The sequence below is a fragment of the Dreissena polymorpha genome, unplaced genomic scaffold (genome assembly GCF_020536995.1).
Source record: "Dreissena polymorpha isolate Duluth1 unplaced genomic scaffold, UMN_Dpol_1.0 chrUn001, whole genome shotgun sequence".
Classification (NCBI taxonomy): domain Eukaryota; kingdom Metazoa; phylum Mollusca; class Bivalvia; order Myida; family Dreissenidae; genus Dreissena; species Dreissena polymorpha.
In genome coordinates this window covers 397,021-422,360 of record NW_026273315.1, presented here as the reverse complement: position 1 = coordinate 422,360, position 25,340 = coordinate 397,021, and the positions used below count along the sequence as shown (strand labels likewise).

At 35.8% G+C, this 25,340-nt stretch overlaps 1 protein-coding gene and 1 long non-coding RNA gene across 2 annotated transcripts in view; one reads left to right on the top strand and one right to left on the bottom strand.

Moving 5' to 3' along the window:
• LOC127863133 (phosphatidylinositol-glycan biosynthesis class W protein-like) overlaps window positions 1–25,340 on the top strand; it is a 251,496-nt gene that overhangs the window by 192,221 nt on the left and 33,935 nt on the right. The window lies entirely within an intron of this gene.
• On the bottom strand, window positions 21,313–25,224 carry LOC127863137 (uncharacterized). The gene is made up of 2 exons (XR_008040938.1): window positions 24,319–25,224; window positions 21,313–24,172 (listed from the first exon to the last, which is right to left on the bottom strand). It is a non-coding gene; the product is annotated as an uncharacterized LOC127863137 (long non-coding RNA).

The following is a 25,340-nucleotide window of genomic DNA, read 5'->3' as shown; positions in this document are numbered from 1 at the left end:
TTATTTAAATCGATTATTTTTTACAGACATTTCTTTTTTTTCTTTCGCAAATACATATAACTTTGTATGCATGATATTTATGTAAATAGCAATAACTTTCTTTCTGATAATCATACAATTTACACAAATAATAAAATACTTGATAATTTATTTAAGTATAAGTATATTTGAGCAAACGTTTGTTATGTTCCGTTGATCAGTCCAACATTAAGTTTGCATTTGCTTGTAATTAGCCATACCATTTTAACACAAATATGCAAATAGCTAATAAATTGTATTGATGAAACCATAAATATAAATAGAATATTTTCAATTAATCACTAACAAGCAAGTGTAGTAATACATGTCACCGTTGTCAAACCGCCCAACATTGAATGCAATAATTCGACTATTAACGATTAATTATTAAATTCCTGTGGCCTAATATGAACATCATCTGAACATAGGATGACATGTTTGACAGTACAGCCAAATAAGGAACGCCCTAAGGTGGCTTGATACTAATTTAGACACCATTTCTGGATTTTTAAATATCATAATTTCTCATTAATAATTATTTCATTGAGGATCGGGCACAATACATAATATTCAAATGACTTCTTCGGGGGAAACATTTTCATTTTTCCAAAATGTCAATACATTTTTTGTATAATATCTACCGAAACCCTCACGGTTATTTCTCCTACAATGCAGGTTTATTGACTAAGTGATTTTATTTTCATTAGTTTTCCAGATTTCTCGTGTTCACAGAATAAATCAGAAATTATTAGAAGAATCGAATTTCTTAACATTGCGAATGTGTGTCATTTATCTGGATAATGTAGAAATTTCTGGGGAAGTGAGGTAACCCTCAATAAGCAAATGTTATTTGGATTTAAGGGTTATCTCTCTTCCATCATCTGTTCTGCTTGTCCAACATATTAATGTTCGTCTAATGTTCTAAGAATGTTAACATAAATATTGAGTCTCTCATATTTCTTTTAGAAAGATTTTCATTTCATTTCATTAGTATTATTATTATTATTATTATTATTATTATTATTATTATTATTATTATTATTATTATTATTATTATTATTATTATTATTATTCCAGTATTCTTTTAGATAGTGTTGTGCGTTAGTATACATGTACAAAACATTAACAAGAAATATCTTTAAAAAAGATATACGGCGTAAATAGTTTAATGAATGAGATCAAGGATAGCGAATGTCTTTTTCTGTGCAGTTCTTAGCTGCATCACACGCAGTACGGGATGTTACGGGGAGTTTTCGCGGCTTATTTTACATTATAACATATTGCTGGTCATAAACCTATAGATACAAAACAGAAAACCAAAAGAAGAATGGAAGTGAAATTTAAACATATGAGTCAACCGGCCACACGAGAAGTATCCGTATTTATAGGCGCGTTCTTCGAACAAACCTGTTTTAGTGGTTTGTCGGGCATTGCTATTTGATTCGATTATTAACAGTATCAATAATCATCGTGCTAATGCTTAAAGTGATATTATGGGCATTTTGCACTGTTGAAATGAGCTGAAAAGAATTAACAGGTCAAAATAGTTAAAATGTGGTTACTGATTAATTATCTGCAACTCACCTTGCTACCAGTTGTTTATAAAAATATATTTTATATTCGATATTCTTACGTGACCCACCCAGTCCTGTAAGCTGAAATGATCCGTAAAACAATTTCGTGTCTTTGTGTCGTATGAACAAATCTGCACTAAAACTAAATTTAGGTTCAACTCGTAAACGCATGATCAGTTGTCAAACGAAAGTACGGTTGATATTCAAATGCATTATTTTTCTCTTTCTGGTATATTGTTTTAGTATGATGATGCTGCATTAATTAATATAAGTGTATATGAAGTAGAAACATCAAAAATAATCAACGGTTGCGATAGACACCTATAAACTGTTACATGCTCATAATATCACTTTAGTACATTAGGCAATATGGACGAATAATTATTGTTAAATTTATCAACAATAATATTTATCATTGTATTGTTGAAAACACATTAAGAATCTATTATTTACATACCATAATTATATTGCTGAATATCTTCATTTAACATATTTCTGGTCTAAAGAAAATTCCAGGTCACCTAGTTCACGGATAGCGTCTTTATTATATAACGATTATTTTACTGGCCGCCAACTCCGGTGATGACCTGTATATAAACTCTGAATGTCCGCGTATTGACCCGATATACCTCGCGGGTTGAAATGCAATGCTTTAAAGTGAGGCCTCGCTTCCATTGCTCTTTATACTTTTACATGTTAACATGTTGACAGGAATAAGGAAGTAAGTACTAAATATGAGAACATAGCCTTTTAAGTATAAACGCTCTTGCGCTGGTAATACTCTGAAAATAAAAGGTGTACGCACAAACTGTATTGATGTCGAGAATTGAGTGTAAAACTGTTCTATCTATTAAGCCTTTTCATTCGAGATAAAATTGTTTCATACAGTAAAACAGTGTTACAAAGACGCGGATATGTTTCCAATGTTCTGGTGGTATACTCAAATCAGCCAATGGAATAAATGAAGTGTATTCATTCGTACCTAGCCGCGGGAAATTTTATTGGAATTTTATTGGACACTTACAAAGGTCAGGCTAAGGTGAAAAGCTGGCTTATGCAGCTTACGCCGAAAAAAAAACAATACAACGCGGTCCTTTATTTATGACACTGAGCCAACTGACAAGCTGTGATGTGCATGAATGCTCTCGAAAAGAAAAACACGTATATAACAAACGCACAGACATGACCAAAAACTGGGGTCACCGCCACCGATCGTCAATAAAAAACTAAATATCGGCCAAACCTTTCCACTAACTGAACCCATATGATTGATGAACGATCCATTTGGAAAAAAAAAACATGCAATTATTATCCACCATTCATCTATAGCCACACTGTCCACAATGTTTTACGAGATTTAATATAAAACATTGTTAGGAGTTAAAGGCTTTGCAAATCAATTGAAAGATTCGGATGAAGAATTAATTATATTCTCGTGTGTACAGTGTGCGTGTGATCGTACAATATTTTAATTTAATTAAATATAGAATCTACATTCCAGTGATATCTTCAAATACTTCTGATTTTATGACAGAAGTCTAAACACTTGTTTTATCATTATCGCTCGCTTAGTTATATTTATTAATCGCGTTTAAGAGGTGTATTAACTGTAAAAGTAATTGCTTGTCAGACTGTAAACAAACAGTTTCATAATTATGTCAGACTATTAGAATGTATTAGTAAATAATGTAAGACTGACTCATCCAGACTTTACATATCCATATCAAGGATTTGGTTTTGAAAATGGCATTTGGCGTAAACGAGATGCGAACAAGTTGGTACAAACTTGATTTATTGGTGTATTGACATCGATTGCCGTTAAACCAGACCCACTTAATGGCCCAACCAATGAGAGACGTTTACCACACATGCGTCAATAGGGTAAGTTGCTTTTGAGTAGTGCCGTAGAATAAACGTATCAAACAAACTGCTGTTGAGCATGACCATGAATCTTCAATTGATGTTAAAGTGATATTATGGGCATTTTTCACTGTTGAATTGAGCTGAAAAGAATTAACAGGTCAAAAGAGTTAGTTATTATGTGGTAACTGACCAATTATCTACAACTCATCTTGCTTCCAGTTGTTTATAAAATATATATATATTATATACGATATTTTACATGACTCACCCAGTCCTCTAAGCCGAAATGATCCGTAAAACAAAATTGTGTCTTTGTGTCTTATGAACGGATCTGAATGAAAACTACATTTAGACTCACATCGTACATCGATTCATTTCTGTTGTCAGTTGTCAAAACGAAAGTACGGTTGATATTCAAATGCATTATTTTTCTATTTCCTGGATATGGTGTTAGTATGTTGATGCTGCATTATTAAATATAAGTGTATACAGAGGGGGTAATCACGTGACAGACAAGATGGCGACGTCCATGCCGAGGCAGGTATTTTTCGTCGTTCTATAGCCTTTATTACTTGTATTATTATTTTTTATGACGCTCACTTTCCATCCATATTAGGAAGAAATTTACTGGCTTTTATTTCATAGTAATATTTGCTCTATATCTCGACTTTACTCGGTGCGAAATATCTTAGCGGGATGACCTAATTAGGGCTCCACTAAGAACATGTGCGGGGAGTTAAGTCGAGATATAAAGCAAAGTTAAAAACGAAATAAACGCTAATCACCTTTTTACTGATATGACTGGAAAGTGAGCGTCATTTAAAAAATAAATAGAAGTAATAAAGGGTTTAAAACGGCGAAATATAACTGTCTCGGTATGGACGTCGTCATCTTGACTATCACGTGATTACCCTCTCTGGTGTATGAAGTGAAAACACCAAAAATAAACAAGGGTTGCGATAGACACCTATAAACATAGCATATACAGTTAGATGCCCATAATATCACTTTAAAAGAGTTAAAATATTCGCAAATGGAAACTGCACATGTACCATCAGGTGAGAAACCTTCATAAGCTATACTGATCACCGCCTTACGAAAGAGACGACCCTCAGCAAGGACCTGTTATATGTAAAAACATCGGTGACATCAATATCAGCTATGCGTTACTTACCGAAATCTCCGTTATAAATCGGTATTTTATGCAAATAACAAAACAATTGTGTGCTGATATTTGGAAAATATACATCGAAACATGCCATAATAGAAGTCTTTTATTCCGTATGAGCACCATTACACGTGGTAACTTTGAGGATGTAGGTACCCGCCCGAGCGTGTGTTATTGGCAGCTACAATATGTAACATTGCCGTAGTACCCGTTATAGAACGTTAATTTATTTCAGAATATTATCAAATTGATTTCTTGTTTTGCATTTGCCATTATCATGATTGATGATAGTCCTATTAGCAATGTTTTATACTATTAATATATTGTCCCGAATTACCCATTAGTCAGTGTAGGCAACTGCATATTGGTCCCGCGACTTGTAGGGCCCAATGAGACCGTGGCGTAATGATGATGTTTAATTACTTAATAAGTCTTATCTAATGACTTGTTAAAGGGACTGTCCAACAGTCAAAAGCGTCGTTCGACGCGAATCGATATTTTGGGGAACTACGAGGATTGCTTATATAGCTAAAAAAAACTCCTCATTTGACGTGAGCGTGGATGGTCGAGTGGTAAAGTCGGGAGACATTTTACTCCAAAACTCCATGACTCTAGGGGTCAGTGGTTCGAGCCCTGTGGAGGTTAACGTTTTTTCTTCTTTTTTTAAATTGTATTATTATTTTTTACTGGAGATTTTTTGTTCAAATGTTTAAATTTATCAATATAAAGCATTTAAAGCAGTTAATGACAAGCTTTAATACATGCCAAAATCTGTTGGACAGTCCCTTTAATTAAAGCCAATTATTTGATATAAATGTTATGTTCCGATTAAAGGCTTGCTATTGTCTTAGAGAGTGACAATCCTTTATTATTTGCACAACCGTACTGACACTGGCAGGCTTATTCGAACGAGAGAAATAGATTGGACACTGACGTTGTAGTAGGCACTAGGTCGACTTTGGGCCTGGGGCGTGGGCCCGAAAAGTTGCACTGCCTACAGGCCTCCGCAGTGCTTTCTCTTACACTGTTGAAATCACCTTTACATGTACTAATTTTGCGTTTGATCCGCACATACTAAATGCAATTACGATAACGAAAATATGTTGGACAACCAATATTGAAACAATACATTTCCCAGATATTTATTATGCAATATAGAAAACACGGAAATAAATAAAGGATTTCATAACAACTCAACATGTCAAGAAAATAAATGCTAGTAAGACCAGTCATATCACAGGCAAAAAAAGGCAATAAATTAGAGATGAAGATTAAGAAATGAATGCAATGAAAAGAAACATAATACAAGGAAGAATAACATGTACTAAAGAAATTCAGCCAATGTGTATTTTTATCAAATTCATATAAAAGAAACATGTAATCGAAATAAAAATATCACCATATCTCAGTTCCTTGCACTTGATCATTACATTTGAAATGCATTTGGACTCCATGTACTCATCATACAATCGACTTGCGGATTTCAACGTCCGATCCATATCTTGTTGAGCATTATTTTCCAAATCTCTGTTATCGATAGACCACACACGACTTCACAAAATACCACACCTAGAACATATTATTGTGGTCGGTATTGTAGGATAAACCATAACTATCAAGTTCAGTTTCTACGGTCGATGGATTATAGTAAGCATTTATTAAGCCAATAAAAACGATAACAGTTAATTAAGTTTCGTACGCACGTGTTTAAACTAGATAACTTGCTGTTGCAATAATTTCAGCGTGCTAATTAATAATGTAATTTTCTTATAATTGTTGTTTTCAGTTGCCGAAACATTGTGGCTTATTTTGTTGTTTCTACTGTTGTCGTTTAGAGAAAGGAAACATCTTGACTCGATTTATTGGGGATACTCTCGATGTGGTTGTTATTTCCGTAGAAGGCTGTAGAGTTTTGTCGTCTGTAGTTGATGATAATGTCAATGTGGTTGTTATTTCCCTTAAAGGTTGTAGTGTTTTGATGTCTGTTGTTAATGATACTATCGACGTGGTTGTTAATTCCGAAGAAGGTTTTAGAGTGTGTTTTGATGATAATCTCGATGTGGCTGTTATTTCCGTAGAAGGATGTAGTGTTTTGTTGTCTGTTGTTGATGGTAATCCCGATGTGGTTGTTATTTCCGTAGAAGGTTGTAGTGTTTGGTTGTCTGTTGTTGATGGTAATCTCGATGTGGTTGTTATTTCCGTAGAAGGTTGTAGAGTTTTGTTATCAGTAATTGATGATAATGTCGATGTGGTTGTTATTTCCGTAGAAGGTTGTAGTGATTTGTTATCTGTTGTTGATGATAATCTTGATGTGGTTGTTATTTCCGTAGAAGGTTGTGGTGTTTTGTTAACTGTTGTTGATGATAATCTCGATGTAGGTGTTATTTCAGTAGAAGGTTGTAGTGTTTTGTTTTCTGCTGTTGATGATAATCTCGATGTTGTTATTTCCGTTGAAGGTTGTAGTGTTTTGTTGTCTGTTGTTGATGATAATCTCGATGTGGTTGTTATTTCCGTAGAAGGTTGTAGAGTTTTGTTGTATGTTGTTGATGATAATCTCGATGTTGTTGTTATTTTCGTAGAAGGTTGTAGTGTTTTGTTGTCTGTTGTTGATGATAATCTCGATGTGGTTGTTTTTTCCGTTGAAGGTTGTAGTGTTTTGTTATCTGTTGTTGATGATAATCTGGATTTGGTTGTTATTTCCGTAGAACGTTGTAATGGTTTGTTATCTGTTGTTGATGAAATTCTCGATGTGGTTGTTATTTTCGTAGAAGATTGTAGTGTTTTGTTATCTGTTGTTGATGATAATCTCGATGTGGTTGTTATTTCCGTAGAAGGTCGTAGTGTTTTGTTATCTGTTGTTGATGATAATCTTGATGTGGTTGTTATTTCCGTAGAAGGTTGTAGTGTTTTGTTATCTGTTGTTGATGAAATTCTCGATGTGGTTGTTATTTCCGTAGAAGGTTGAAATGTTTTGTTGCCAGTGGTTGATGATATCCTCGATTCGGTTGTTATTTCTGTAGAAGGTTGAAGGGTTTTGCTGTCTGGTGTTAATGATACTATCGACGTGGTTGTAACTGCCGAAGAATGTTTTAGAGTGTGTTTTAATGATAATATCGATGCAGTTGTTACTTCCGTAGAAGGTTGTAATGTTTTGTTTTCTGTTGATGATGTTAATTCCGACGTTGTTGTTATTTCCGTAGAAGGTTGTAGTGTGTTATTGTCTGTTGTTGATGATGACGCTGTTAATGGTGTTGTCATTGGTGGTGACGACGATGATTTGGAAGTTTTTGTCCCATCGAGTATGAAGGTTGAACTCAATATTGATGTCTTGCCGTTGCCATTAGTGTTAATTGTAGTTGTTATTAGATCAGGCACACTTTGGGCACTGGTTCTAACATTAGTCACCGGAATCGTGAATGTAGAGGTCTCTTTTGACGTTTTCATAGTTGACTGTATTTGATCTGTTTTGACGTTTTGAGATTCACTTACAGACTCACAAAAGTGACCGCTAAATCCATCTGGACATTGACACTTGAAGTTACAGTCCTCTATTTTAACACATACAGCTCCATTTCGACATAAAGCACTTTCAAACACACCACACTTGTTAGTGTCACACTTTGCAAGACAACACCATACTATAGTCGTAATGTAATATAGTTTGATTATAAGACACATTTTAAACGTTTGTTGAACTGATTTATAACACCGCAATGCTATTTTAAAGTACGATAACTTGTTATAATATAACTCTACTCCACATAAGCACAGTAATGTTAACTTATCGTTGTCCGCAATTCATTGTTTTTATAACAGCTATCCAATTAACAGCTATACAAATGTGATAGCAATGAGTGCAAAGACAAGTTTTTTTATTGTCGCTTAAACAATTGCGTAAACAGTAAATAATGATGTTATTAACCAAGAACACCACGTTTAAGCCACAATTTTTGTTTTACTTTTCGTAAGTACCAATCAGTATCATTTATTGGTTTGAGGCCAATATTTTCACGCGACCAACACTATAACATGCGACATCAGTGATGTAAATTGACGATACTGTACTGTCAAGGAGCTTATATAATCTCCAGATAAATTAAAGTGTGGGTGATGACGAATTACAACAATGTTTCAGACGGATCGGAAGTGTTATTATAATTGATAGCGTTCTATTTAATGACATTTCGTGGTTTAATAAACAGTTTTTTTTACATACAATAATACTTTTCATTAACATGTTATTACATACATTTTCGGCGTTGGTGGTAACACGAGACTTGTTCAAATATATTTATTATTTAAATCGACAGGTATTGTTTCTTTGTAATGCCAGGAACTTATCCGGTGTGCAAATCAATATGAGACCCGATTTTATGACCTTGTCATTTTAGAAGTATATTACATTTAGGGACATTCCAAGAAAGTTATATCAATAGTTTCCTCGCCACTTCTTCAATGTGTTCATTTAGGAGAATCACATATTTGTATCTAAAAAACGATATAGTATTTAGTATAACATATTGCAGGCCCGTACCCAGGCCATGGGCCCAGGGGCCCGGGCCCCCCCCCAGCTGGCTGTCGAACTATGATTTTTTGAAATGATCGGCCCACTGCAATTTTTTCTCTCGTGTAAGGGCCCCCAGTACACTTTCCCTCAAAACAAGAGCAGCTATGTTTTATTGTCCCCGATAAACAAGGGGATTAGCGCTCGCCAATGGAGATAAGCCCCTAGGCAATGTTTTCTTATCGCCTTGTACACACATCCCCGATCAGTCCCCCATTGTGATCATGAATGCTTTATCTATCGATGGATGATGTAACATGAATTTTGATTAGTGCAGCAAATGGAAGCAACTGCTACAGGAGGTTGTAGAATATGGTCTGATTATTGCTGACGCAGGTGTTTTTCCTTCTTTGAGAAGGCCCTTTCCCCAAGACGTATTTTTCCTCTATAAAAGTTAACTTGTTTTTTTTGGAAACCTTTTATTTGGGAATTTTTAGGTCCCAATATATACTTTTTACATTGAGATAGGCCCCTGAATTTGAACCGGAACAAAACACTGACAAAGGTATTAAAACTTAGTATTTATCATTTTTTGCAAGGAAATCACTGAAAAAGACTAAGATGAGATAGTTAACATGTCTGTTGAAAAGAAAAACAGATTCATAAATTTGCTGAGCAACAGATAAGAATTTGGCAGAATTCAGTATTTAAAATAATTCAATGCGGGGAATCACGTGGTCAGATTTGATAAAAAAAATGGCCGCCGATGCATCAATTCGATGGAGAAATTGAGTCTTCAAACATTTTCCGTCAGGAAATCGCGAAATATTCCATGAGTTACCTCCACACTCAGACCAACCAGCGGAAAACGGTTCCGGCTGGCCCTATGATAGGCGTTATCCGATTAAAAACAAGTACGTAATAAGGTAGATGTACCTGTTTGAAGACTCAATTTCCCATTAAATCGAGGCATCGGCGGCTATTTTTTATCAAATCTGACCACGTGATTCCCCGCATTTATAATTGAGTACCGAGAATTGAGTAATGTCAACCTATTAATGGCTCATTGGTAAAAAAAAAGAAAATTGAAACAACAATTCGATCTCAATATATGAGTTAATCTGATCCAGTGTAGAAAAATATTGTATAATTAAATTATATGTTGCCTTGAATTTGTTTGAAAACAGTAAAATATGTTAAATTGATTACTTAAGACTTTCATTATTTCCCCCAAAAATTAGGCGTTTCGCGCAATTTTTTTCCTTAAAAAAGGCAAGGTCTTTCCCCAAAAATCAGAGAAAAAAACCTGTGACGTTATTGATTTGTGAAAAAAATGGTGGAAGCAATGCGAGAGTTGATGTGGATAATCGTCAGTTTAAACCAGTAAGTTTCGAATATCTAAAGCTTTTAATATTGTTGTGAATTCACACCAATGTTTAAAGCTTAAAACTTCCGAAATGTGCTGATTTACTTGTTATATTCCATTAATTCATATCACAAAACACCATTTTTATAAGCATTAAAATTCACCTTGCAAAGTGCCAGATTAAAAAAGTATATATATAGGGAGGGGGGAACCCTCCCAAACCCTTCTCGGTTGGGCCCCCCCCCCCCCCCAGTCAAAAAATCCTGAGTACGGCCCTGTATTGTAAAGTGGTGATCTAACAAGTGTTTTAAACCATGCCACTATGGACAAAACTGACCACTGCAAGGGATAAAATGTTAAATCGGTGTTAAGAGTATTCTTCGTCACTATAGTGAGAAGCTCGTTTTGCATATAGTACAATGGGTTGCGAGAAACCACGTTACCAATCGTCTTGGTCGTTTTGTTCTTAATATAGTGACTTCTATCTCAATATTAATTTCAAAGTCGGTTATCGTTTTTTAAAGACATTTCTTGTTCTATTGCAATACATATAACTTTTTATGTATGATATTTATGTCTATAGCAATAACTTCTTTTTGCTAATCAGGACAATTTACTCTAGAGATAAACATACTTGATAATTTATTTATTTATAGTATTAACATATTTGAGCAAACGTTTATAATGTTCCGTTGATCAGTCCAACATTTAGTTTGCACTTGCTTGCATTTATCAGCGTGTCCGTTTTTACGTAATTTTGCAAAGAGTAAATACAATTCAAAGACAAAGACAAAAGTACAGATACATTATTTTCAATAAATCAGTACCCGGTAATTTGCAAATATAGTTTTACATTTCTACGTTATCAAACCGCCCATCGTTGAAAGCTATAATTTGACTATTATTGATTGATTAGTTATTAAATTATTGTGGCCTAATATGAACATCATCTGAACATAAGATGACATGTTTGACAGCACAGTAACATAAGGCACGCCCTACGGTGGCTTGAAACTTATTTAAACACCATTTATGGATGTTTAAATATCATAATTTCAATATGTATTGATCGCGTTGATGGCTTCAATTGTTAATTAACTACTACGTTGTGGAAACTTCCAAATACGGTCGTATTTACGAACGCTCTATATATGGTTTTGTTGAAAAACGCTTGATTACACTCGTTCCGTATCAATGAAACCGTAAATGCATACAGAAAAAAATGGCATAAACAGAGTTTTATTTCGTATACGGACGCATATTTGATTGTTCTCTGACACATGTGCAATACGTTTTTAAATGATCCTCATTTGAATATTTTAAACCTTTCTACAAAGTGAAAAGGAAAATATCTGTCATATAAATCAGTAAGGTATGTTATATATCTGATAATGATGATGTGACAAATGTTTAGTCATATGTGTGCCAATTCGTTTCCTTCTTAAACGTGTTTGCGTATATTCGAGCACGCATATTCCAAGCGTTAGCTTTTAATGTGCGTTATACTTATAAAATATGTTCGTGTACGACAAATACTTATTGTTTTAAAACGGTTTGCAAACGTATGCAAATCATCTGTTAAAGGGACTGTCAACCACGACGACGAAGAAAAGAAAAGTTGTAAAATACCGTATTTTTTAACAATTATTAGTTTATATTGATTTTAAAATATCACGACTGGTATATTACATTACTTGAACAAAAGTTGTTATGTTTTCATATTTTCAGTATATTCGATAATAAATTGTACTGGGTATGTCTACCAGGTTACTACCAGTTAACTATAAATAACGCTAGTAGATTGATCATTTGTCACGTGGTAAACAAATGCAAATTGTGCATGCGTAATGAATTGTATATATTTTATATATAAAATTATCAATCTACTTGCGTTATTTAAAGTGTGTATACCGTTATGTCACCTATTTTCGCGATGTACTTTCGATTTAACATTGCGAAATTTTATTACTGAATATACTGAAAACATGAACTTTTTTCAAGTATACCAGTCGTGATTTTTTAATCAATATAAACAAAAAATTGTAAAAAAAATACGGTATTTTAGAACTTTTCTTTTTTCGTCATTCGTGGTTGACAGTCCCCTTAAAGTGCAATCTATTTATTCACAAGAAATTATGACCTTGCCTTGCGCGAACATTAACGGTATTGACTACCATTCGTCAATAGGGAAATGACGCGAACATTTACGATATAATGTTCGGCGAAACAATATCCGCGCCTTTTTTGTACACACCCGTTTGCACTGCCTAATCGCAGTGACGCAATCAAACAGTTTTGTAAATTATCCGGTAAAGTACTATCCATTCATTCAAGAGTTGCTAAATTATATCCTTGTTTGGCGCGAACCTAAACTACTTCGACTTTCATTTGTCAAGACGTAAATGACGCGAACGTTTGCAATATAATGTTAGGCGAAACGACCTCCGCGCCCTTTTGTACACACCTGTCTTTACTACCTATAACGCAGTGAAGTAACGATTTATTTATATTATGCTTCAGCGTAGAAATATTCCTAGTTTCAATCATTGCTTTTTATCACGCCTGCCGGGACACACATCATGGGGTTATGGTCGATTCAAACATAATCTTTTTTTCTACGATTTAACATCATTTTATTTAACCTTTTTTATTCTAAACAATATGCAAAGAGTTCAATTTAATTATGTTGAAAGAAAATGCATAGCAATAAATAATTCACAAACTAAAATCAAGATCTGGAAGGATTTGACTTTTGAATGTCTTTCTTATTGAATACAGACTGTGACGTAACTACTTTTCTGTCATGTGTATACGGATGTGTGGGCACTCTTCTCCATCAGCATACATACGATATAATTATTTCTGACGTGAACTATTTCTTCAATGTTTAAGCCATGTTAAATGTGAAAAAAAGTAAATACTTTAACACAATAAACATTATCAATCCACTATGATTGTTCTCGTATCAGACGTTTATAGCGAACTATTTTAAGACTTGACAATAAATCAAGTCACATTCGAGTTAACAGCCAGACGAGCAAAGTTGTATAGTGTTACCACAATTAATTTATAGCTGCACCTATTAATGTCATGCTACGAGAGTCACTGGGTCGTATTGTGGTATTAATAACTTGACTAAGCCCTCTTAAAATTTGAGTTTTTCATGCAAAAAGTGTTTTATGATTATGAACTTTCTATAGACGTAGACGTGAAAATATAATTTATTACGATGGCACATTGTGGTGTCACTATGCAATGCGTCGAAATTAAGATGCAATTACACAACGTGAATGTTGCTTGATAGTATGTGTATATCGACGTTCATAATTTCCATAAATGATGAGGTTGTACGTAAGGACCCGGGATGTGTCCCAGCTTTGTGGGGACCCAGGATGTATCCCAGCTTTGTGAGGACCCAGGGTGTGTCCCAGCTATGAGAGGTCCTGGGCAGTGTCCCAGCTAGGTGAGGACCCAGAATGTGTCCCAGCTATGTAAGAAGCCGCTGTGTCCCAGCTATGTGAGGACCCGGGGTGTGTCCCACCTATGTGTCGACCCGGGGTGTGTCCCACCTATGTGTCGACCCGGGGTGTGTCCCACCTATGTGTGTGTGTGTGTGTGTGTGTGTGTGTGTGTGTGTGTGTGTGTGTGTGTGTGTGTGTGTGTGTGTGTGTGTGTGTGTGTGTGTGTGTGTGTGTGTGTGTGTGTGTGTGTGTGTGTGTGTGTGTGTGTGTGTGTGTGTGGTGTGTGTGTGTGTGTGTGTGTGTGTGTATGTGTGTGTGCGTGTGTGTGTTTTGTATAACTCTGACAAATATATGTTGTATATGTAACAACTTTAATGAATGAATACATTGTAGTATATGTCTATATACTTATGTACAACTCGAAAATAATCCTGAATGAATATGCCTTTTATGTTGTATGTTTTATGTATGAACATGTAACTGGTATCAATGTAAATAACATATATGGAAAAATAAATGAGAAAAAAAAAAAAAAAAAAAAAAACCTATGTGTGGACCCGGGGTCTGTCCCACCTATGTGAGGACCCGGGGTGTGTCACACCTATGTGTCGACCCGGGGTGTGTCCCACCTATGTGAGGACCCGGGGTGTGTCCCACCTATGTGAGGACCCGGGGTGTGTCCCACCTATGTGTCGACCTGGGGTGTGTCCCACCTATGTGTCGACCCGGGGTGTGTCAAACCTATGTGAGGACCCGGGGTGTGTCCCACCTATGTGAGCACCCGGGGTGTGTCCCACCTGTGTCGATCCGGGGTGTGTCCCACCTATGTGTCGACCCGGGGTGTGTCCCACCTATGTGAGGACCCGGGGTGTGTCCCACCTATGTGAAGACTCGGGTGTGTCCCAGCTATGCTAGGAACAGGGGTTGTCCCAGCCGTGTGAGGTATCAGGTTATGTCCTAGCCAAGTTAGGACTCGAGGTGTGTCCAAATTTTGTAAGGGCCTGAAGTGTGTCACAGCTATGTGAGGACCCGGGTAGTGTCCCAGCTATTTGTAGACCCGGGTTGTGTTCCAAATATATGAGGACCCGAAGTGTGTGTCCAAGCTTTTTGATGACCAGGGGTGTGTAACAGCTTTGTGTGGACCCGGAGTGTATCGCAGCTTTGTGCGGACCATGGGTGTGTCGCAGCAATGAACGAACAATGGGTGTGTCGCGCCGGAATAGTCCCAGCTATGTAAAATTAAAACAGACCTTAAGCAAACACAAATAAAATTATCAAATCAAACATATGCTTACCAAGACATGGACACTATTTGGAATACATTTTAAGACCTACAAATACCATCTAAAAAGATTAACTAATAGAAATATATCTAAAATCTGGAACAAGATAACCCAGCACACTCTAAAATTCCAAGCAAACCAATTCTTTTAAATCAATACTAAAAAAACTGAAATCCAGACCATACCTCCTGTTAGTGGCAATGGTCTCCTTAAATCGGAACCACAAAACAAAGCTAATATCCTCAACATACAATTCCAAGATGCATTCACATCGATCACATCTAAAGCTATTCCTGACAAAGGCCCCTGTCCTCATCCATCCATGCCAGACATCAACATCACAAAAAGGGAATAACTAAAACAATTACAAAACCTTAACATCCGTATAGCCTCGGGTACAGATAAAATACCATGCGGAGTACTAAAGTACTGCAGTACAGAAATATCCCCAATCCCGACTTTAATCTTTAGAAAGTCAGTGTCTCTTGAAAAAATCCCATCTGATTGGAAACATGCAAATGTTTGTGTATAAAAGAAGGAGACAAACGTTATGCTATTAATTGAAGGCCAATATCACTGACATGCATTAGCTATAAACAAAACTTGTCACCGCTAGTTCTATCATGTCTCACCTTGAGAAAAACAATATTTTGTATAACCTTTAACACGGGCTTCGACCTTCCCGTTCCTGCAAAACACAGCTGATATCATTATTTAACAGTTTTTATGTACATTCCAAGATATTTTTCACATATCGTGACAGTTTCGATCCACCATTGGTGAATCTTCATCAGACTGAGACTTTGCGGGAAATGCACGTTACAGGGCGGGTTTACTGCCGAAATGGTTCCCAGCAGTAAACAAAGGCCTGTAGATGGGGCTCAGTTGGTAGCCCCCCTCGTCCCTGTTCATTACCCGTCTCTCCTTAGCTATCGCAACCGATTCCCTAAGTTTTCTGAGTGCGGTGTTGTTTTCCCTTTCAATCACTTTCACCCCCTCCTAGTCAATGACATGGTTGTGCCTAGCTATATGGTTTGTAACTGCACTAGAGTGTTCTGTTGCTTCTGATTCTCTCCTTCCTGACCGCGTGAAAACTTGTGGGCTGTTTTTGGCATCTTTTTTATGCTCATTCATCCGAGTACCAAGTTTGCGACCTGTTTCTCCTATGTACACAGTTTCACAATTCTTGCACGGGATCTTGAATACACAGCCACACACCTCTTCCGTCAGCGTCTTGTCCTATGGATGTACGAGAAAGCGTCTGAGAGTACTGTGTGGTCGCATTGCTACACTTATGTTGTGCTTTCTGTAGACTCGCGCCAGCGCCTCAGATACATTTTTTCATGTAGGGAATGACTACCGTACCCTTCGACTTATTCTTGGTTTTATCCCTTTCTTTCCTCCTTTTACCCTTCCCCTCTTGTTTTTCTTATAACTTCGTTTCCGTGTCTTTAACCACTTTGTTTATTGTCCATTGTGGATATCCACACACTTTCAAAGCTCCCCTAATGTGGTCAAGTTCCCTTTTCTGATCCTCTTTATCCGTCACTATAATAAAACATCTATCGACTAGAGTTCTTACCACACTCAATTTGTGAGATAACGGATGGTGGGAGTCAAATTGCAGATATTGATATGTATGGGTAGGTTTCCTGTAAACCAATAACTTCACCGATCCGTCCTCCTTTCTCACAATCAAAGAGTCCAGAAATGATATCTTGCCCTCAGCTTCCTCCTCGTTTGTGAATTTAATACTGCCTGTAGTATCCACTGTATTCAAGTGCTCAGTCAGCTGATTTACATACCCTCTCTTCACAATCTCTAGAATGTCATCCACATATCTCTTCCAAAGTTTAGGGGCGCATGTTTTGGGAGATGTTGCAATGGCCTGCTGTTCTAGCCACATCATAAACAGATTCGCTACTATAGGACTCACTGGTGAACCCATTGCCGTACCAAACTTTTGTTGAAAAATTTCCCCGCGAAACTGGAAATATGTGGTGGTCAAGATAAATTTCAAAAGGTCCATAATATCATTCACTTCTTAATTTGTTCTCTTTTTCAATGTAGTGTCAGAAAGGAGCCGTTGTTACAACATCATGTGAATTGAAAATTTCATCATCTTCTATCATGATCCCCGACATGCATTCACTAAAATGTTTAGAATTTTTGACATGCTGATCGGTCTTACCTACGAAAGGTACCAGAATGTCTGCTAATGCTCTGGATGTGCTGTATCCAATATATAGCTGATATCATTCCTCCAAAACCAAACCAAATCAAATAATCAAAGTATACAAATTGACATAATCATTATGGATTTTGCTTAAGCATTCGATAAAGTAAATTAAAACACTATGGAATTAATTGCTTTCTTCTGGATAACTGACTGACTAACAAATAGAACCCATACTGTTTTCCTGGAGGGAACTATGTCAGACAAGGTACCTATAACATCGGGAGTCCAACATGGCACTGTATCGGGGCGCATCTTATTTCTTATATATATAGATGGTTTTCTGATTATACGAAACATGACACTCTAAGACTTTTTGCAGATGATGGCATCATCAACAAAAATATCAATAATCTCTCCGACGCCTATAACCCCCAGCTAAATATTGAAGCTGCTGGTCGGTGGGAGCAGGACTGGTTAATGAAATTCCACCCTAAAAAATTCTCAGCATTACTCAAAACAGAAATCCTATTATCCTCTCATGTTAACTACTGCATTTGCTCACCCTTGAAACACAGTGAAAACAAATCCGTCTCACCAAGCTATATACAATAATCTGTCATGTAGTCACTCTTTCTGATTATCTCCTTGTTCCTGTCAATCCAGACTCAGTAGTAAACATTGATTTAGACAAACCTCAAAAGACTTTCATTCCACCCAAGAAAAGTTATCCAATTCAACTAACTACCTCCCCATAAACAAGAGGCAGCCTCAGTAGTCGTTTTCAAAACTCTTACTCATGAGAGTGTCATTGTCCCCCTAATCCACCTGTAATCTCATGGAACCATTTTCTAACTCGTCCGAGACACTAATACACCAACTGTTAAAATAAAGCTTCATAAAGACAGTAAACAAGAAGGCCTGAAAGGTCCAAAGTCGCTCACCTGAGATAAAAAGAGAAATGACCTGTTCATTGCAGCCAAGCTATCAATGAAACACAATAATGCTCTAACCAAGTTTCATGAAGAATAAACAACAAATGGCCCCCTGGCGGCAATGTTTTTTTTTAACAGACCTGAACCATTTTTGAACTCTTCCAAGATATGTCAAAATTTCATGAAGATAATGTGTCTTCTAGACTGTTCACATGTTTTCACTTTATACATATAAAGAAAACTACCCCACCACCTGGTGCCCATGTTTTTCCACTTATCACGACCATTTTCAAACTCGTCCGAGACATCTACATTGCTAATGTTTTGACGAAATTTCATGATAATTAGGTAAAAAATGTGACTTCGAGTGATCACAAGCTTTTTTACTATATAAATATAAGGAAAAAGACCCCCTGGCGGCCATGTTTGTTTACCGATCCAAACCATTTTCGAACTCAACTGTCGTATCCAGGTGTGGTATTGCGGTCTCGTTTGCTTACGCAAGTGAACCGGTCACGGGATGGTTACGGGTTATGTTACTCTGTGAGCACTTATGTAATGCGGAAATATTTATTCGAAAAACGCTTATTTTCGGTCAGGATGACACCGCGGATTGGTTGTAATTCAATTAACTAAAGGCATTGCCGTTTACTTAAATATAATTTTATAAACATATTATTCAACAGTGGGCTGTTTTACACTAAACAATTTAGAAATATGAAAATGTATCGATTTTATATTTCATTTTTATTAATATTGTGCATCATTCATTACCGTTTTATTTTCAATTTTCTGACATCGTTTTAATACATAAAGCCTGAAAATGATTAAATCTTGATACATCAACTCTGCAAATAAGAAAGGGAAATCTTGACTTTGAAGGTTATTCTGATTCTGATTTCTATCTCAAGAAACTTATAAATAAAATTATTTCTTTATTGTTTTCATAGAGTATCCATTTGATATGTGTTAACATATCTTAAATATGATTATATAAAGTGAATTATTATGTGGAATCTTGTTTTGATATGAAGTTCCCATTTAAATTACATATTTTTTGTTAATAGTTAAAAACATGCATTTAATACTCCTTCTGTGAAATAAAATATATCAAACACTTCAACTAGCTTGTATTGCTTACCACTGATATTAACATCTGGCATAGAGCACAATGAGAGGGTAATTAAGTACCTAGAAATCATGATTCTGCTCAGTCTGTGGTCATTATCAATTTGTTCAGGGCAACTCATGCTGGTTTTCTAACTGTATCAGACACTACCTGGCTAAGAAAGCTGAGTGGTAAAAAGTTACACACTGCAATGATCAATATCTTCAGGGAATTTCTCAAAGATGGCTTATCAGTAATAGTTCCCATTATAGATTAATTTGCTACAAACTGGTAACAAATGTGACAAAACAATAAGTACAGATTTACACAAGAAATTACAACTTAGCCAAAAATGTCATTATACTAGAAAAATATGCATTTTGAAGTATTTACCCTTTACGTGTTTTGAAACCAAGGGGTCTAACAAATTCTAGAGCAGAAGTAAAAATAGATTTGGAAACATGACTCAGCAGGTTAAACAAGGGAGATTGATACTTCAAAATTGTGTACATGTTGTCTTTCTTTCAGCTATCTCTTAGTTGATAGGCTTACCATAAGTAATAATGACTAAAACAGTTATGTTAATTATGAAAATTCTGTGTTATGAAAAATTAAATAATACAGTTAATGGCACATAATAATGACATAATAAAACCAAACTTTACTACACAGGAAACACATGTTCTTACCAAAGTTCATGAAGATTGGGCAACTGAATTAAATAAATAATTTTAAAAAGGTTATGAATTAATGGTGTTATTTTATATTAAGAATCTATAGATTATTGCAAGTTTAATATGCAAAATAGGAAGGATATTAACTTAACATTGTCTTCATTGTAATAATACATTAAAGCAGCACTTTATAACATAACTAGAGTGTTAACAAGGTTTTACTATAGTCATATATGAAAAAATGCCCCGCCCCCTGGCGGCCATGTTTTTCAACCCACCGGCATCATTTTCGAACTCGTCCAAGATATTATTGGGATTAATCTTCTGACCAAATTTCATGAAGATTGGGCAATAAATGTGGTCTCTAGAGTGTTAACAAGATTTTACTATAGCCATATTAGGAAAAATGCCCCGCCCCTTGGCAGCCATGTTTTTCAAGCAAACGTAACCATTTTCGATCTCATCCAAGATATCATTAAGACCAATCTTCTGACCAAATTTCATGAAGATTGGACAATAAATGTGGCCTCTAGAGAGTGAACAAGGCAAATGTTGACGTCGCACAACGGACGACGGACAAAAGGCGATCACAAAAGCTCATCATGAGCACGTCATGCTCAGGTGAGCTAAAAAATGTGACTTCAATAGAGTTAACCAGCTATTGATAAAATTTGACTCAAGCCACTTTTTTTATTTTAAATGACCCAGTTTCGAACTTGACCGGTAAATCACTGGGAACAATGTTCTGATTATTGTTTATATATCGCATGCAAACTGTAGGATTTGTGAACAGAAGCTTTTTATATGCAAGTTTATAGAGGGCAATGATTCCTTAAAAAATACCACAATATCTTGACAATTTTAGCTGTAGAACTTGCAGATAATTACTTTCAAAAAAGTTTGATGAAATTGCATGCAAAATGTAGGAATTGGTGAACAATATTAAACATACTTTCAACAGTGCTGACTAGCTTAACGATCTCTCAGAGACGTTTTGTATGCATGTCTGTATTAAACAGAACAGCCCAGTGCAGAAGTCTTTACATATATTTCTGTCAAGCTTTTTAAACTACGTTATTACTCAAATCGCCAATCCGGACTGAAACAGATATAGCGTTTATGTTGCAAAACTGATCATATTGTCGAGAGCTGGTACATGTAATGCAAAAACAAACACAATACTGGGTTTTCCAATGATTTTCTTTTTTCGCAGATTATGAAATGCACGAAAAGTTCCCATAATATATAAATAATAATCATATACATAAGCAAACGTAATCATAACAAGAGGGACGAAAATAGCACTGACTCGCTTACCTCAATTCGAGAAAAACCATTTGTCAAAAGTTGACCTGGATACACAATTTTCAGACATGTGACCAAGATCCAATTTAACCCAAGTATTATCCCGTTAAACATGCCAATCAAATTTCATCAAGATAATTATAAATGGGGCCTCTATAGAGATGAAAAAGATTTTCTTAGATTAAACCTGGTAACCCAGATACATGTAGTTTAAAGATAAACATACTGACCAAGTTTCATCAGGATTGGGTCATAAATGTGCCATCTAGGTTGGTAGCAAGGTGTTGCTAAGATATGACCTTGAGATGTAGTTTTGTATGCACAGTATCCAGTTTTAACTCTATCTTGATATTTCCAAGATAAACACTTTAACTTTTCATCAAGATTCGGTCAAACATGTAGCCTCTATAGTAATAACATCTTTTTTCCAAGATTGGGCTTGGTGTCCTTGTTTTTGGAAATACGTGACCCAAATTCAAACTCGACCGGGTTATTATCAAGATCCCAAAATTCTGACCAAATTTCATCAAGATTGAGTCATAAATGTGGCTTCTACAGTGATTACAAGGTTTTTCTGCGATTTAACCTGGTGACCTTGTTGTTGTACACAATTGAAATGTAGCCTCTAGAGCAAAAACAAGCTAAAAGTTGAACACATACAATTCATGCCACCAGACACAGGGCGCTCACAATAGCTCACCACGAGCACTTTATGCTCAGATGAGCTAAAAAGCTTTAAACATCAGTTCAAGAATGCATATCAAGTAATATAGAGCTGAATACAGATTATGACGACATTTATAGCGAGTTGCTCCAAATTATTGCTATAGATAGAGCTTATTTAAGGCTAAACAAATGATAGCGGACCTGATTTTTTTGGTTAAACATAATATTGAAAAATCTTACCCAAAACATCAAACAAAGTTACTATGACTGAAAAAGACATTAGAAAAATTGAAAATAGTTCACTGTTCCTTTAACAGCAAAACTTTCAACAGGGTTTGAAATAAATCAGTATAAACCTTGGCGAATGTAACAAACAAGAACAACTTGCAAATATTGCCAAGATCTCAAAGTTTTCATTTTCAAAATAGAGTTGGCCACATTTATCACACAAAAGAATAATGAAACTCCAGAGCTCTTAATAGAAGACTAACCCCAAATTACATCCGCTGGTTTGTTATTATTTCTTTATGAAGCATTCGCACAGTTTGGTCGATAGCCACACGGTCTGCTATATATAGAATAACAGGTTATTGTCTGATCTTTTTATAATATATCAGGCAAGGCTTAGAATAATATAATGGCGAGGCTTGGCGACTAAACTGTGGGAATGCTAATATTTGCCATTAAATAAGTGATGTTTTATTTCTTATAATATATATATACATGTATATCTCAAGAATAATTTGTGTTGCCAATTGATTCAACTTAGTCCACTTATATTAGATTTAAATGTGGTCAATTATTTAAAACATACCTTGCTTTACAAGCTAAAACATGTAGACAAGGTTTAAACCATACTTAAGCATAAACAGACATTCTAAATATTACAAAAGCAGAATTAAAATAAATGTTTTACCATTACATTTGGGGATATAACCCTGTAACAGCAATAAAACAAGAGCACCGCATAACGGGTGCCAAGCTCGGCTGCGAAAGCTTGTCAGAATTTTTTTTATTTTTTTTTTGGTCACAGTGACCTTGACCTTTGACCTAGTAAACCAAAAATGGGTGTGACATGTAGAACTCATCAAGGTGCATCTACATATGAAGTTTCAAAGTTGTAGGTGGAAGGACTTTGATTTTAGAGCCAATGTTAAAAACCTTTACAAACCTTGACACGGACGGCGGACACGACGAGCTGGCTATGACAATACCTCGGGTTTTCTCCGAAAACAGCCGAGCTAATAAGCCATACTAAGGGAGAAACAAGCTTAATGCATGTGCTCAAAGTGTTCACCCAGATTACCCTGTGCAGTCCACACAGGCTACTCAGGGAGGAGCCTTAAGCTGCCATTGATTTTTTTATTTAAAGGAAGTCTCATTTATACAAAATTTGTGTCACGGAGGAAAGTGCTATCCCTGATAAGCCCCAACAGACAAACATGCTAATCTCAAACAACACTTTACCCACATGCATTAAGACCGGTTTTCCCACAGGGCTGCTAAAATAGTAAACATTCGAGCAGCTACACAGAACTCACCATTTAAACCATTATAGCACATATAAAGACATACATGGAAAGGTAACAATCTTGTCAGATATGGTAAAATCACATTTGATATATTTTAACAGAAAAAAATATTACGAAATGTAACAACAATTATAACAAGCCATTTGGTTAAACCAAAGTCATAATGTCTCCCAAGCACAAATAAAACCACACTATAGCATTCAAGTAAAACAGTATAAACAAAACAGAATTTACAACGTCACACTTTTGTTAACATTGTAAACTTTCCATCATTCTTATATACTGGCACTTGAACCAAGAAATAAAAGCACCAGAAAAATTAGATCAGCTTAAAGAATTCTTAAAGCACTTTCAAACTTGTCTACAATCATTAAAAACACATAGTTTTACAAAAGAATCAATAATGACAGCGGTATTCTTCAAGACAATACACCAGTCATGTTTTTTGAAAAATAAAAAAATGCTAGCTTCAATATTGCAGAAATTACATTACATGAGCAATTTTGACCGATATATTTGACCTAGAAGGATGACCGGACCTTTCACCACTCAAAATGTGCAGCTCCATGAGATACACATGCATGCCAAATATCAAGTTGCTATCTTCAATATTGCAAAAGTATTCATAAAATAAGCGATTTGGGCCACATATATTTGACCTCTGACCTTGAAGGATGACCTTGACCTTTCACCACTCAAAATGTGCAGCTCCATGAGATACACATGCATGCCAAATATCAAGTTGCTATCTTCAATATTGCAAAAGTAAATCATAAAATAAGCGATTTGGGCCACATATATTTGACCTCTGACCTTGAAGAATGACCTTGACCTTTCACTACTCAAAATGTGCAGCTCCATAAGTTACACATGCATGCCAAATATAAAGTAGCTATCTTCAATATTGCAAAAGTATTCATAAAATAAGCGATTTGGGCCACATATATTTTACCTCTGACCTTGAAGGATGACCTTGACCTTGACCTTTCACCACTCAAAATGTGCAGCTCCATGAGATATACATGCATACCAAATATCAAGTTGCTATCTTCAATATTGCAAAAGTTACCATAAAATGAGCGATTTTGGCCACATATATTTGACCTCTGACCTTGAAGGATGACCTTGACCTTTCACCACTCAAAATGTGCAGCTCCATGAGATACACATGCATGCCAAATATCAAGTTGCTATATTCAATAGCAAAAGTTATTGCAAAATGTTAAAGTTGGCGCAAATCAACCAACCAACAGACCAACCAACAGACAGGGCAAAAACAATATGTCCCCCACTACTATAGTGGGGGCCATAAAAACCGCAAACTCAAGACAGAATATAAACAAGAGCACCGCCTTGCAGGTGCAGACCGCTCATCTATTTTTCTTTTTAAAGGTGAAGGGACTCTCATTTTCAATCACAAAGAAGGGAGGGGTGGAGTGAAGAGGGGTGTATAGTGTGGGGGTGTGGACATTTATTACATTATTTTTCAAAAATGCGAAAAAAAGCGAAAAAAATGCAAAAAAAAATTGAGGGGGGGGGGGGGGGGAGGGATTGTGCGATGGTTGGACGGTATTTCAAACATAAACTAATAAAAATAAATATTTGTGTTTTTAACCGTTTCAAAAAAAAAATTGGGGGGGTGGGGTGGGGTGGGGTGGGGGGGGGTATAATGTGAGGGTGTGGTGGTCATTTGTGAGATGATCTTAA